Below are 15,327 nucleotides of genomic sequence, written 5' to 3' on the forward strand. Positions count from 1 at the left end.
GCAAAACAAATTCTCCTTCATTTTCACTTTGTACCCATCCGGTTGACACATGTAGATCTCTTCATTCAAATCACCATGTAGAAAAAACCGTCTTACATCAAGTTGCATAAGCTCAATACCATATTGTGCAACAAGAGCTAACATAATGCAAATTGATGAGTGCTTCACAACCGGAGAAAAGATTTCTTCGTAGTCAATGCCCTCCCTTTGTGCATACCCTTTAGCAACTAATATTGCTTTAAATCTCACATTGCTTTTCTCATCAATGCATTCCTTCTGGGCATACACCCATTTGCAACCGATAGCTTTCTTACCCTTAGGCAATTTAACTAACTCCCAAGTCTTGTTCTTCAAGAGAGAATTTATCTCGTCACCCATGGCATTGCACCACTTCTCATTTTCTTCACTCTCAATGGCTTCCTCAAAATTGGATGGAATCTCATCAGTGATAATAGGAAAAGCAAAAGTAACATAATCACTATACCAAGTTGGCTTAGTAATATGTCTTTTTCCTCTGCTCTTGGCAATAAACTCTTAAGGTGAAACTTGCTCTTCATCTTGATAAGAGTCTTCAACTTCAACTTCTTCAACATTCTCGTGGTCTCCCACTTCTTCACTTGTAGTGGCTTTGACATCAGTGGAAATAAGATTTGAAGTACTAGAGGCAACTTTCTCAAGCTCCATCTGTTTGACATCTTTCACATTCTTTTCAAAGTCTTTGAACATTTTTTCTTCATTAAATGTCACATCTCTACTGATCACAAGTTTCTTCATCTTTGGGCACCACAACCTGTAACCTTTGACACCACTACTAAAACCAAGAAAGATAGCCTTTTTGGCTCTAGGATCAAATTTATTTTCAGTTACATGAAAATAAGCAAGTGAACCAAAAATACGAATATAGTCATAATCAGAATAAGGTTTTCCAGTCTATACCTCCATTGGTGTCTTACCCTGAACAACAACTGAGGGTAACCAGTTGATGATGTGACATTTATAAGTAACTACCTCTGCTCAAAATGACTTGCTCAAACCCGACTGAGACAACATATATCTAACCTTCTCAAGCAAGGTTCGATTCAATCTTTATGCAACTCCATTTTGTTGTGGAGTTCCCCTAACACTGAAATGCCTCACAATCCCTTCCTTTTTGTAAACTTTAAGGAAATGGTCCGATGTGTATTCTCCACCGTTATCCGATCTCAAAATTTTAATTTTCCTCCCAGTCTAGTTCTCAACCATTTTCTTCCAACCCAAAAAAAATTCTTGACACCTCACTTTTATGCTTCATAGTATGGACCCATGACCTTCTAAAATAATCATCTTCAAAGGTCGCGAACCAATGTCTATCACTCAAAGAGGGAGTCTTTGTAGGACCCCAAACATCCGAATACATATAATCAAGAATGCCCTTCTTCTTATGTACTGCAGTACCAAACTTCACTTTAGTTTGCTTCTCCAAGACACAATGCTCGCAGAAATCAAGCTTACAAGTCGTGGCACTTTTTAGAAAACCTTGTTTCACAAGCCCTTATAGAGCTCTCTCATCGGCATGGCCTAATCTCATATGCCACAGTCTAGTAGTATTTGAATTAGATGTGCCTATATTTTCTGAGACTAGACGCTTCACCTCTCACAATGCTTCCTTGCAATAATTACAAATGACCATATCAAGGAGCTTTCATCACAATAGGTGCACCATAAGTAGCTTTTAATGTCTTCCAATCTGAATGAAACCTGAAGCCCTTGGATTCTGAAGTACCCAAAGAAATAAGATTTTTCTTCAAATTCAGTACATACTGAACACCTGTCAACTCCTTAACCATACCATTATGCAACTTTAAACGAATTGTACCAATCCATTTTGTTGTACAAGGATTGTCACCTCCCATTAAAACGACACCACCATCAAACTCTTTCAAGCTTGAAAACCAATCCTTGTGAGGAGTCATATGACGAGTACAACCCGTATCCAACACCCACTTAGTAGCACAATCAAATTATGATGAAGCGGTTAAAGCAAAATCAGAAAAATCAGTTTCAAGCTCAGCAACATTAGCTTCAGAACTCACTTTGCCTTTGGTCTTCAACCTAGGACAATCTTTCTTGCAATGGCCCTTATTATGACAAAAAGCACATTCATCCATTTCCAAGCTTTTTCTACCTTTAGAATTTCCTCTAGGTCGAGACTGTGATTTTTTCTTACTAAAGAAGAATCTCTTCTATGATGATCTACCTCTAACAAATAAAGCTTCAGAGGTACTATCAAGATTCTTATCTCTATGCCTCATTTCATAATCCATCAAGGCATTTGATACATCTTTAAATTCACAGTTTCTTTACCATGCATAATAGTGGTAACAAAATGCTCATAAGAGTCCGGCAAGGAATTCAACAATATTAAGGCCTTATCCAAATTCATCAAATCGGCAATTAACTTATTAAAAGCATCAAGGTGTCTAATCATTTTTGTACCTTCTTTGTATTGGAAGCGGTAAAGCTTTTTCTTCAAGTGTAGCCGATTCTCTGCACTCTTTGTCATGTACTTATCTCCTAATTTTTGCCACAACACATTTGCCAATGTCTCCTGCATCACAAAATACTTCTAAGTTTTTGCAAGACACAACCGAATTGTGGAGCAAGCCCATAAATTTAATTTCTCCCATTCCGACTTTGACATAGCTTCTGGCTTATCTCCCAAAGCGGCAAGTAGATCTTGTTGAGCCAACACATCCTTGACCTCACATCGCCACATCCCAAAGTTATTTGTGCCATCAAAATTTTCCACTTCAAACTTTGCATTTTGCATCGTAGTTCTTGCAAACCCTGAGTTGCTTCCAAAAGGATTTTCATCTTGCCCGTTTGACATCTTTAGCTACTAGACGGTACCCAAGAGCAACCAGTGCTCTGATACCAATTGTTGTGCTAGGATAGCACCAAACCGATTGGAACCAACTCAAGTTAACCCACAAGAAATATATCAAATGAAATGCAAGAACAAAAATAGAAAAAGACACCAAGATTTTAACAAGGTTCTTCAACAGTCAGTGTAACTGTTGTACGTCCTCGGAGCAGTAGGAGTTCACCCAATAATCCACTGTCAACCAAATGGGAGTGTTTATAAAGTGTTTGGCAATCTCACAACCCAATACACTCAATAGCTCTCATTCACCAAAGAAACAAATAGAGAAGAAAATAAAGTAAATAATTTCCTCTCTATACAAAGCTCAAAGCTAATACAACAACTACAACTTCCTCCTCCTCACAAATGGGGCTGGGGCACCCTTTTTTTTTTTTTTTTTTTTTTTTCCTGCTGCTCTACATTAAACAAAGGCAGCAGCTGCTACCTTACAAAGAACCCTAGCCACCCCGTGGCTTTTTCAAATGGGACAAATAAAAAGACCCCTTAAATGGGCAGTTGGGCCTACAAACAAAGGCCCACTATAATTTGGCCATAATTCAACAGTGTTGGTTTAGTAAATAAATTTGATTAGTTTGATTTCCAGTTCAGGAAAATAGTAAAACCAAAATGTTTATCAGTATTGGCCCTAAGTGTACTTGTGCATGTAAATTTATGCTAGAAGCTATGCCATGTCGATGCCAAACAGAATTCAGCGAATAGAGGAGTTTGTGAAAGAGCTCGAATCAGGGATCTGAAACTCCGAGTCCGGGGTACTTTGGGTATTCAATCTTGACTATAAGTACGCTTCTTTAGCAGTCCAAACTTCCCATCTAGTTATGTATACGAACACAGCTACACAAGTTCAATGAACATGAATAAAACTACATTTGGCAGTCGGAAATCAGCACCAAAAGCAGCAATACTACATATGGTGACGATGTATACAGTCTTAGGAGGTACCCTGGTGAACCTCGGGGACGTTGAGCATGTCAAGGCAGTCAAGCTTTCACAACCAAATGGATCGTTCATCGGTGCAGGTAACTTGTTACTCAAGAAAACTTTGATATAAAAACACCTTCTGCTCCATTTCGTTGCATTCATCAAAGCTTTTGCCACTCTGCAGGAATCTTTCTCACGCTGTTAGCTAGCTAGGTCTATGCAAAGGGTGAACAAACTTGATAAAATGGAGAAGATGACCTAATTTCTCAACCCGAAAATCCAGACCCCGTCTTGCCATTGTGCAGTATAGCGTATTTACACGATTCTCGGTTCATCTGTCAAATGTTTGATCAACTTATAGGCTTCGTCTTCATATAGTCTGATTTTTTGCATACACGAGAGTTGTATGCCTTGTATACATGCACACAAACGTGGAAAATAACAATGAGTGCCTCAGATATTTGAGCCCTGTATATGTATAAGCAATTGGTGACTGTACAAAGAGGTTATCTATTATCCCAAATATTAGAAAAATAAATACAAGAAAGTGACTTGAGCAAGTTTGTGGTGTATTAATACTACAACTACCTTCAACAACAAAGGTTTGGTAGCATCCCATCATATTTTTATGGTTTAGATTAAGACAACATAACACGTCACGACTTTCTAATAGAGTTTTTATTATGATAGTACAACATGTTAGATTATTTGGATGGTATATTCAAATAATATTCTAACTTGTAGGTGGTCTACATCAATAGTTTGACAATATAATGTATTGACTATATGCTAAACACCATTATGAAAACGCAACATGTTAGATAAATAGTATGGGCGGAAAGAAGATTTTACTTTTAAAGAATTGTTATTAATTGTTACACATCATATGTATCGGCTATATATTAACCTACTTATTTTTTATTGATGACATATTATATGGTTTGTGTCACATCCCAGACTTGACTCCGCCGTAACACGATATTGTCCGCTATGGGTTTACCATTCCCTCACGGTTTTGTTTCTGGGAACTCAGACGAGAACTTCCCAGTTGGTCACCCATCCTAGGATTGCTCTTATCCGAACTCGCTTAACTTCGGAGTTCCGATGGAATCTGAAGCCAGTGAGTTCTCAAAATGCCTCGTGCTATATGGAGGTAGGTATGTACATATAAGACACATGACCCCCTTTCCATTGGTCGATGTGGGATGTTACAATCCATTCCCCTTAGGGGCCTGACGTCCTTGTCGGCACACTTGCACCACACGGCAAAGTGGCTATGATACCAAATTGTCACATCCCACTCCGGCTCTGCCGTAGCACGATATTGTTCGCTTTGGGCTCACCATTCTAGGGTTTCCGACGGATCGAGGGGAATGGTAAGCCCAAAACGGACAATATCTTGCTACAGCAGAGCTGGACTGGAATGTGACAGTTTGCAAGTCTAATCTAAAAAATTTGTTTACTTAACATTAGTCGCTTGTAAAACAAGAGAACAAATAAACATAAAAAAATATATGACAACAATTTTGAAATGTCAATATCAGCTTCGATTTCTATATTTTTCAGGATATAAATGTGAAAATTAAAAAAATTAAAAGGCACCACATCTTTTTTTTGTTTTGGTCAATGAAAGGCAGCACAGTAGTGGCTGAAGTTGCAAAAAGGGGACAAACGCATTTGAATTGTTGGAGTCAACAAAGGCTTGCATAAACTGTCATACAATTTGGTGGTTGGTAAACTTTGACTCAAACTCTCATCATCCACGAAATTTGGTAACGTTTCGAAATAATCCCAGAAGTTATCGCATTCATATTAAATAGCACCAAATTGATGATTAGCTACCTAAATTTCATTCATTTTGTCGTAAATATGTCCAAACTATTATTTTTTTCATTATGAAACTTATAAAACCATAAAATATACTAAATTATACCGATTGGCTCATATATACATAGGTCGGATCTTTGGCATTATTTTTTTTATACAACTTTTGACACATATTTTGTGGAACTAACTTCATAATGTATTTTAACGATCCAAATCATCTGTCTTTTAAAACATCATTTATAGATCATCCTTACAAAAATTAAACAAATTTAAAATCATTAAGATATTCATTTATAGTGAAGAAAATGAACGAATACTGTTCTACAAAGAAATCCTAAAATATTAATCCAACGACTATATGGTTTCAGATTGGATGATTTTTGCAAACATGATCTCTGAGGGAAGACGTAAAGGATAAACAATCGGATCGTTGAAATACATTATGAAATAGGCACTGCAAAAAATGTATCAAAAGTTATGTAGCGTCATGGATTTGCCTCTATGAGCACTCAAGTATATAAATATATGCAAGTAGTGAATTCTTTTAGTTCATTCTTTTTAAATTCATTGCATTTTGAGTTTAAACTTTTTTTTTTTTTTTAACTTTAGTGTAGTGTAGAGAAAAAATATCATAATATATATGCAAAGAGGAACATAGTGAGATTCGTACTCATTTGCTCATTGGTGGTTGACTTCACCATCCAAATTCCGAACTGTATCTGCATAGTCGTCATGTTCATAATAACTCATTTCACAAACGGAACTAAATTTCAATATTGTGTCTTTAGTTATAGAACTTGCAGTCTTTTTTGTTCATACATCAATCATAGTTCAAATTCATACACTTATTTTGGGCTGGACATCGTTGAACACTTGAACTCATCCCTACCAATATCAACTTCAACTTGATAATACTATTATTTCTAATCTAGTCCAGCTGAGCTGACAATGATTGCCACCAACTTAACTTATTAAATGATTACTACTTCAACAGACTAAGTTGGTAAAAGTTTAGCAGCTATATACATAATAAATCTGGTGATAAAGTGTCATAGCATCGCTTTCTTTCGACGACAAACGAGATTAGTATAGCTACGCTTTAGCATGATATTGAAATGAGTAATTGGGATTTCATTGCATGCTATTTTGTTTGACTTAGAATAGAAATATATTGTTTATTTAGAACATGATTTACATGTTCCTATTTTTGCTTTTGCACACAATTGTTTATTTTCATCCCTTGATTCTCCTTTGATGTATTCAATTTAAAGCAAAAGATAAACATAAAAGTGCAAGGGAAGAAAAAAGTATGCGGGACATTCAATATAGACTTTTAACGAGTCAATAAAAATCACCATGTATTAAATAAAGACTATTTATGACTTCTAAAAAATCTATGAAAATTTTGTAGTATTCAATTATAATTTTTCGTAAGTCCACATAAATTTAGGTGCATTGAAATTTCAATGATTTTGAAGGATTTTAAAAAGTCATAGATTTTGATGGATTTTGAGTGCTTTTGTAGGAAGTTTTTTGTCATTGCAAATTCAACCTCTCCTTGTAAGATTTTGCAGGATTGCATTTTTTTTTTTTTTAATTTCTAATGCTATATTCCACTACTCACCAAAATGCAACGACCATCAATACCACTACTTTCACCACAATGTCACCTATCACGTCTTGATTCCAAGATACGCTCGGAATCGATGCGCAACAGTATGACAGTAGCGGTACAATATAAAATATATAGAGTCACTTAGATTCATACGTATAATATACATCAGAGCATCAGTGGAATAACTTACAACAAAGGGTGGCAATACCTACTCTCAAGTGCACTACCCACAACAGCTACACCCTGCAATCTTCTCCTAAAACCGTTACCCGTTAATCTACAAAATAACCCTACACAGTCGGAATGGCGTACCGGGCAAAGCAAAATCCGGATAAGCTGCAAAGCTTGTGTGAGTGACAATAATATCATCTATGCGAATATAAATAACATCAAATGATTAAATGTAAAAGTAGTGCTACGTCCACACAGGATTCTGTATACCGTATCAACCGTCAATGTGATCACCGTCAATATTATTTCGTCATTCTCTTCAGATTGTGACTCACCACTCGCCTGTCATCATTTTTGAGTAATCACAAGGGTCCAATTTCCACATATATTATAATTTAACCACCATACGCCTCATTAATACGTATAGGAATGGTTATTCAATTTCGAATCTCACCACATGTCTATCAAGATAATATTCAGTCATCACACAATTCGAAGTTGTGTAGGAATGACACATCATAAATAATACAATCACGTGTAGGAATGAGATTGGTATCTTTTTCATAATTGCATCTCTTCGTTACGAGTAGAAATGAGTCACATCAAAAAATCATTCTCTTTTAGGCAACATCATCATGTAAACTATTTGATTCAATCATCACTTTCTAGATTGAGCCACACAGGCCTTCAATCTCATCTTTCATATATGTAATAAACAATAATCTAGGGCTATAAAGAGACACAATTCATTCTAAGCCTACATTAGGCAACAGATCAGGATGTGGTCCCCCATTGCGGATTAACCAAGCAAAACCACTCCTGAAAACACCATATTGTAGGTAGTGACCCCTCATAGCCGAATAACCAAGCATAGTCACTCTTACGAATACTAATAGGCAATGATCACCCGTTACGAATTAACCAAGCATGCTCACCCCTAAATATGTATGTATGGCCATAACTAAGTAATAAGGATTGCCCATCGCTTTAACCAAGCACGATCCCAAAGTATGGTCCCCCATTGCGGATAACCAAGCAGGACCATCCATGTACCACTGCTACATGGTGTAGATTTCGATTTTATCCCACATTAGCCCATGTACTGGTTTAACAGTCCTCTGCTAGCCCTCACATATCATAAGTATATATATTTCTGATAGCATTATCAAGTAAACACATCATAGTAGCACACATTTCCATAAAATCATTTGTAAATCCATGTTATATCCACAAAGTATATAACAAGGAATTTCATGGGTAATAACCATATCACATAACATTAAAGTCACTCAGCTGGGTTATTTGCACTCCTAGATTCACCAACTCTGCTCCAAGGAACCTAATACAATACACGAAAACCCATTTAGGAAACTTAATAAGACTAACACACAAACCGAGCCTAAGTGCCACTTGCATGAAAATCGAGACGCACATCAACCGAGAAATCGAGATGAGCCAACTAAGCTCCATCAAGCCTTAACAACAACTACAAACAAACGACACACTAGAATAGGGCATGTTGACTAAAAATCAACCATTGTTAAAGTAGGTCCACTAAAGTCAACAAACTAAGGTTATTCAATACGAAAATCCACACATCGGATTTCCGATCCATAAGTTCTCAAAGGTCCGACAAATAATAACTAGGGTGCTCACAAAATTGCACGATGATCCAACGTTGAATTGTCATCAATTACATAAATCGTGCAATGGTACAATTATCCGAAGAACTGAATAATAGAACCATCGTATCGAATTATGACGAACGGACTTTAGATATGGGCTCAAGACATCGAGAACATCTCGCTGTCCAAAATCCATAAATTTTGACTTTTCCCCACGCACTGCCATGCTTGGTGGTTTCCGACGATCGAAGACCCAGTTTTTCGACTAACTTCAAATTCTACCAAAATTAATAGGAAGGTAGAGCTCAACAAGAGGAATAGTTTTATGCCTGTCACGAAGTCCAAAAGTGGACGAAAGAGGGTCAATTTTGCCGATATAGCCTACGGGTGCCTAAAGCTTCCCAATGTCAATTCGCCGCCTATGGTGGTCTAACAAGGTCAAGACTGGTTGGGATTTACTCTTGGGATGATGGTTTACAAGTTTCAGGTGGTGGTGTTGGCCATCGCTTTGCTGATTCGCCGAAAAAATGAAAAAGGTGGCCAGAGCACTGTTGGTTTTTGTCAGTTTTTGTGGCCTCGCACCACCACGTACGGTGGTTAATCAAGGTGGTTCTTGGGTGGGTTTTCTGGGTTATGGGTCAAGTTTCCCGAAATGGAAACCTCCAAGAATCTGGGATCCACTTGTATAAGCCCACTATTTATGGTAAGGTCTAAATAACCAAAATATCCCCTACTTTAAACGTTTCTAACTTCTTCGTTCTAACTAGGAATTAAGATCCGTTTTTGCCTACACGCTCGTGGAATCGAACTATACCTAACCAACTCAAGAGTTGACCAAAAAGGTCAAGATTTGAAATGATAAAAATACCCTTCACTTCACTTTTCTCGAAATCGAAGAATTAACAAACTAATTTCAATTAAATCTCCGTAATACATTTAAAAATGGGTAAATTACACTTTCACACCTCAGGTTTTGGGTCTATTTCAATTCCTTACAACATCTTCAAAACATTTCACTTTCATACCTTAAGTACTATTTTATTTCAAAATAATACCTCTGTTACATTTTTCATCCATTGATCCGTTAAATGCTGGCGTGGCTGCCAAATGTATTACACGTGGCAAAAAAAATATTAAATTTTTTTTTTTAAAACCTTAATCTTCAAAAAAAAAAAAAACAAAAAAAATTCAAAAGCTGCAACCCACCCCCGCCCATTATTCCTTCCTCCCAAAACCAAAACCCATTAATCCCCCCCCCCCCCCGGGCACTGCCGAAACCTCATCCCCTTCATCATCATCCCCATTCGTTGTCCCTCCCTCCAACCCAAATGCAAAACCACTCCCACCCATCCTCCACATCCTCCTCCGCACCTATCCTCCGCACACTCATCTTCCTATCCCCCCCCCCCAACTCGAGCCTAACCCGCAACCCAGAAGAAGGAAAAAAAAATATCAACCCTTTCTTCTCCCTCCCGTCTTCCCCAAACCCACTGTGCACCCATCCTCCACGTGCTCCTCCGCACCCACTACCTGTAACCCAGAAAATAAAAGAAAAAAAAAATCCATATCCTTTCCCTGCAACCCAGATCCTCCCAATAGGTGTGGATTTAAGGAGTGGGATGTGTAGAAGAGGATGGGTTTCTGGGTGAGGTGGGTCATGGAGGAAAGTGGGTTTGAGTGGGTCGTTTGCGCGTCGGGGGCAGGAGGGGCTGCGGAAGGAATAATGGGCGGGGTGGGTGATGGGGGGATTAATGGGTTTTGGTTTTGGGGGAAAGGAATAATGAGCGGGGTGGGTGATGGGGGGATTAATGGGTTTTGGTTTTGGGGGAAAGGAATAATGAGCGGGGGGTGGGTTGCAGCTTTTGAATTTTTTTTTTTTTTTTTTTTTTTTTTTTGAAGATTAAGGTATTTTTTTTTTTTTAAATTAATATTTTTTTTGCCAAGTGTAATACATTTGGCAGCCACGTCAGCACTTAACGGATCAATTGATGGAAAATGTAACGGATGTATTATTTTGAAATAAAATAGTACTTAAGGTATGAAAGTGAAATGTTTTGAAGATGTTGTAAGGAATTGAAATAGACCACAAACCTGAGGTATGAAAGTGTAATTTACCCTTTAAAAATTAATAAAATACTAATTTCAGGGACGGGATATCACATCACCACCACCACCGTACATGACCGCCACCATGACCACCAACTCTATCATCATCATCACCACTACCCCACCCCTACCCCTCCACCACCCTAGCTCCATGCCACCACCATAATCACTACTACTATTACCACCACCACCAATGACACCACCATCACTACTATCATCTTGCCGACAATCACCATGTGGCACTTCCACCACTATCGTTGCCGCCACCACCTTATATGGTCACACTACCATGGTCATAGTTATCATTTCAAATAATAAAATTTTAAAAATAGGAATTAATTAATAATTGGTTATGAAAAAGTCGATGACAATTCACAAATTTTTATTTAAATCTGTGGTAAAAGTTTCACAAACTTTATTAAAATCCATGTACATTTATTCAAAACCACAAGAATTCTATGGAAGTCAAGTAAACTCCTTCAAAATCTAATGCATTCAAACGATCATGAAAGTCCATCGAAATCTATATATAATACACCACCAGGAAACAAGGCTAACCTTGAGGGTAGCCAGAATAGGTGGGTAGCCTAGGACCTCCACTTTGGAGGGGCCACCAATTTGTATTTTATTATATGTATATATTAATATTACAAATTTGTATTTGTTCAAGTAAGAAGTTTACAGGCTTTGAGTCTTTGTTTATAGAATTTTTTTAATCATATGAGTTACAGTTGCCTCTGCAGAAAGTAGTTTTCAAAATTAAAAGTTCGAATCTTATCTTTAATCGACTATGTCACGAGAAAGATTGAATGAATTAGTTATTTTATCAATTGAAAAAGAATTAGTTGAAATTTTAGATTATGTAAACTTGATTAGGACATTTGTGTCTAAAAATGTAATATGTAAGTATATGTTTGTATATCTTTCTTCTTTTGATATTAATTTTAAATGATATTGATGTAAAAGTAGACTTTTTCATGTATTTAGCGAATCATTTATGCCCTCATGAGGTCCTCATTATAGGACATGTGACGACCAAGTGCATATTAATCATAAGATTGTATTATTTTAGATCTAAAAACTTAAAATATTTGACAACTTAATAAAACAAAACCAACTTAATATCTATGAACCACTACAAAACTCATTTTGTTGTTTTTCTTTACTAAGTTGTTAAATATTTTAAGTCTTTAGATATAAACTAATATAATCTTGTGGTTAATATGCATTTGATCCTCATATGTTGTCAAACTAAGGATCTTAGGAGAGCAGGACTCTTTAACAAATTATGTTTTATACATATCAATGTACAAAAAAATCGTGAATTATAGAACTTTAGAACTCCACTTCAAGGCCTCGCTCAGTCGCTCTCTAGAAATGATGCTGAGTTTTTAACCCATTACAAAAAATAATATCTTGTTTTGCAATTATAAAAAATTTAATCCATCTGCATCGATATTACCATCTAGTCTGCAACTAAAACCAACCAAAGGAATATATTCTGGACCCGGCTTCTCTTCCCTCCCAGTTTCCATACATTTTTATTTTCTCTTATTTTATGCGGTCATGGTTAAACTACGTTAACATTTTATATTGATTTTTTTATAGAGATAATGACACACCCCGACCAAGATCAGGGCGTGCTGGCCATCACACGAAGGTGACGTAACCATGTGCACGTGCGGAAGCTAATAGAGTAGTAATATAAAGGTACGAATAATTAAAAACTAGCATGCAAAGTACTAAAACAAGTGCTAGCAAGTGAGATACAAATTCAGAGCAAGACTACAGCAGTCCAAAAGAAAAGTTGCGACATAAGTACACCCGAAGGTGACCCTACGCTGGTGAGTATCTGTCAGAAATGCCGGACAAGCCCTCTGGGAAACCACCGAAACTGCTAATCAACTAGAACCTGGAGGGGCGCAAAAACAAAAGCGTGAGTGGGCAAAAACAAAGCTCTTTGAAAACCATTTAGCAAAATACATTCTAACCCCTCGCCGTAAAACCTGTATACTTCCCAGAAAATAAACATATATACGTATGTATAGATATGCCAAACATGCTCAAGGGTATACCAATCATGCTCAAGAATATGCCATGTCAGAACCTCATAATGAAATGCAAGTGCTCAGGTATAAATCACATCAATAGCATAACATCTGGCAGCCGGAGTCACCTAACGTGACCTGTACGGCTGCATATAGAGCTCAAATCTCAACTCAATAACTAAACCTGCCCACGAGTCGGAACCACCTAAAGTGGTCTGTACGACAGGCCTGGGTGTAATACATATATACGCTCTAGTGCTACGATCACGTGAAGGCTGTGCGAATAATCGCGGGTCACCTACGAGTCGAAACCACCTAAAGTGGTCTGTACGACAGGACTGTGCACCTAACTTGGATCCAAGCTGAGCGTGTGGTGCGGGATGTGAACATCACGTGAAGGACTGTGCCCTACTCTGGGCGGGAGCACTAACACCGGGGGTGCAGGTTATGAGCTCTCTAAGCATCTCAAACCACTACTGAAATGTAAACATGTATACCACTTACCTGGCACTTACCTGTGCGTCCACAGCACCAAATATGCATATGTATATGTATACCACTACTAATGTATGCAATGATGCATAAACGATAATAATATGGTGTATGGCATAAAACACTTAACCCTTTTTAAACAATTTCTGGGAAAATAAATGTATATAGGTATATACGGAAAACAAAAGCCCACTCACAGGTATATGGAAGGGTCGTAGCCCCCCTGCCTCGAGTGCGAACGCTCGTCCTCGGGGTACGTGTCACCTATATGCGAAATAACTATAAAAACGTTAACTTTAAAGCACATAACCAACTTCTCGTAATAACTTCTCATACATTGCTCAAAATGGACAAATGAATATACCAACGTGCTCTACACAACCTCAGGATCACAACCATATTTTTAGAAAAAATTTCCTCCGCCGCACGCGCCGGCCACACGCAGGCACATGCGGTGCACACGGACGGCGTCAACTGACGCCGTGAGGAATATTCCGTCAGATTTGACAGAATATTCCGTCACCTTCTCCGTTCAATCTCCGGTGCCGTCGCCGGCGCCGGAAAACTGGAAAACCTGTAAACCGTGTTTTCTCACTCGTTTCTCAACCGTTTTTCGTGATTTTTGAACCAAAATGAAGCCCTAGACTAGTAGAACACATCCATACAAGTTTTAAGGGCTAAAACTCACGGGATCATACCTGTCCACACAACCCAAAACCGCCAACTTCGAACCAGGCTTTCCCGACGTCCAATTTCGTCCAACTAAGTACTCCGAGACTCCTTGTGACACCACCAAGCTACCTACGACCTTAAAAATCCCAAAAACATGCTAGATTAAGTTTGCATGAATAGTGCTCAAAACCGCCATGTCGAATCGACGTGAAAACGATGTATTTCTCACCTGAAAATGGTATGGCTGTGTTCCCCTCGACCTCACGAGCTCAACTGTGCCCTTGGTTTCCTCGATCTGTGAACGTTCGAGTGAGTGTGTGTTTGTCCGTACGTTTATGGTGAATGGGAAGGGAGAGAGAAAGACACGGGACAGAGACAGGAGCAAGGGATAGAGAGAGACAGTGAGTGTGAATGTGTATGTGTGGCCCAACACATGCCACAACACACAAAACAACCAATAAAAAAACGAAAACGAACTAGGGGTAAAATTGTAATTTCACACGTGCGTTTCGATATTTCCGGGACGGGATGTCACAGATAATAAGACAAAAACCAACTTAATATCTATGAACCGTTACAAAACTCATTTTGTTATTTTTCTTTACTAAGTTGTTAAATATTTTAAGCATTTGGATTTAAACTAATATAATCTTGTGGTTAATATACATTTGATCCTCACATGTCGTTAAAATAAGGATCTTAAGAGAGCAGGACTCTTTAACAAATTATGTTTTACACATATCAATGTACAAAAAATCATGAATCATAGAACATTAGAACTCCACTTCAAAGCCTTGCTCAGCCGCTCTCTGGAAATGATGCTGAGTTTTGAACCCATTACAAAAAATAATATTTTGTTTTGCAATTGTAAAAAATTTAATTAAAAATTTAATCCATCTGCATCGATTTTACCATCTAGTCTGCAACGAA

This window comes from Pyrus communis, chromosome 17 (assembly GCF_041283825.1).
Source record: "Pyrus communis isolate YQ-2024b chromosome 17, ASM4128382v1, whole genome shotgun sequence".
In the NCBI taxonomy this organism is placed as follows: domain Eukaryota; kingdom Viridiplantae; phylum Streptophyta; class Magnoliopsida; order Rosales; family Rosaceae; genus Pyrus; species Pyrus communis.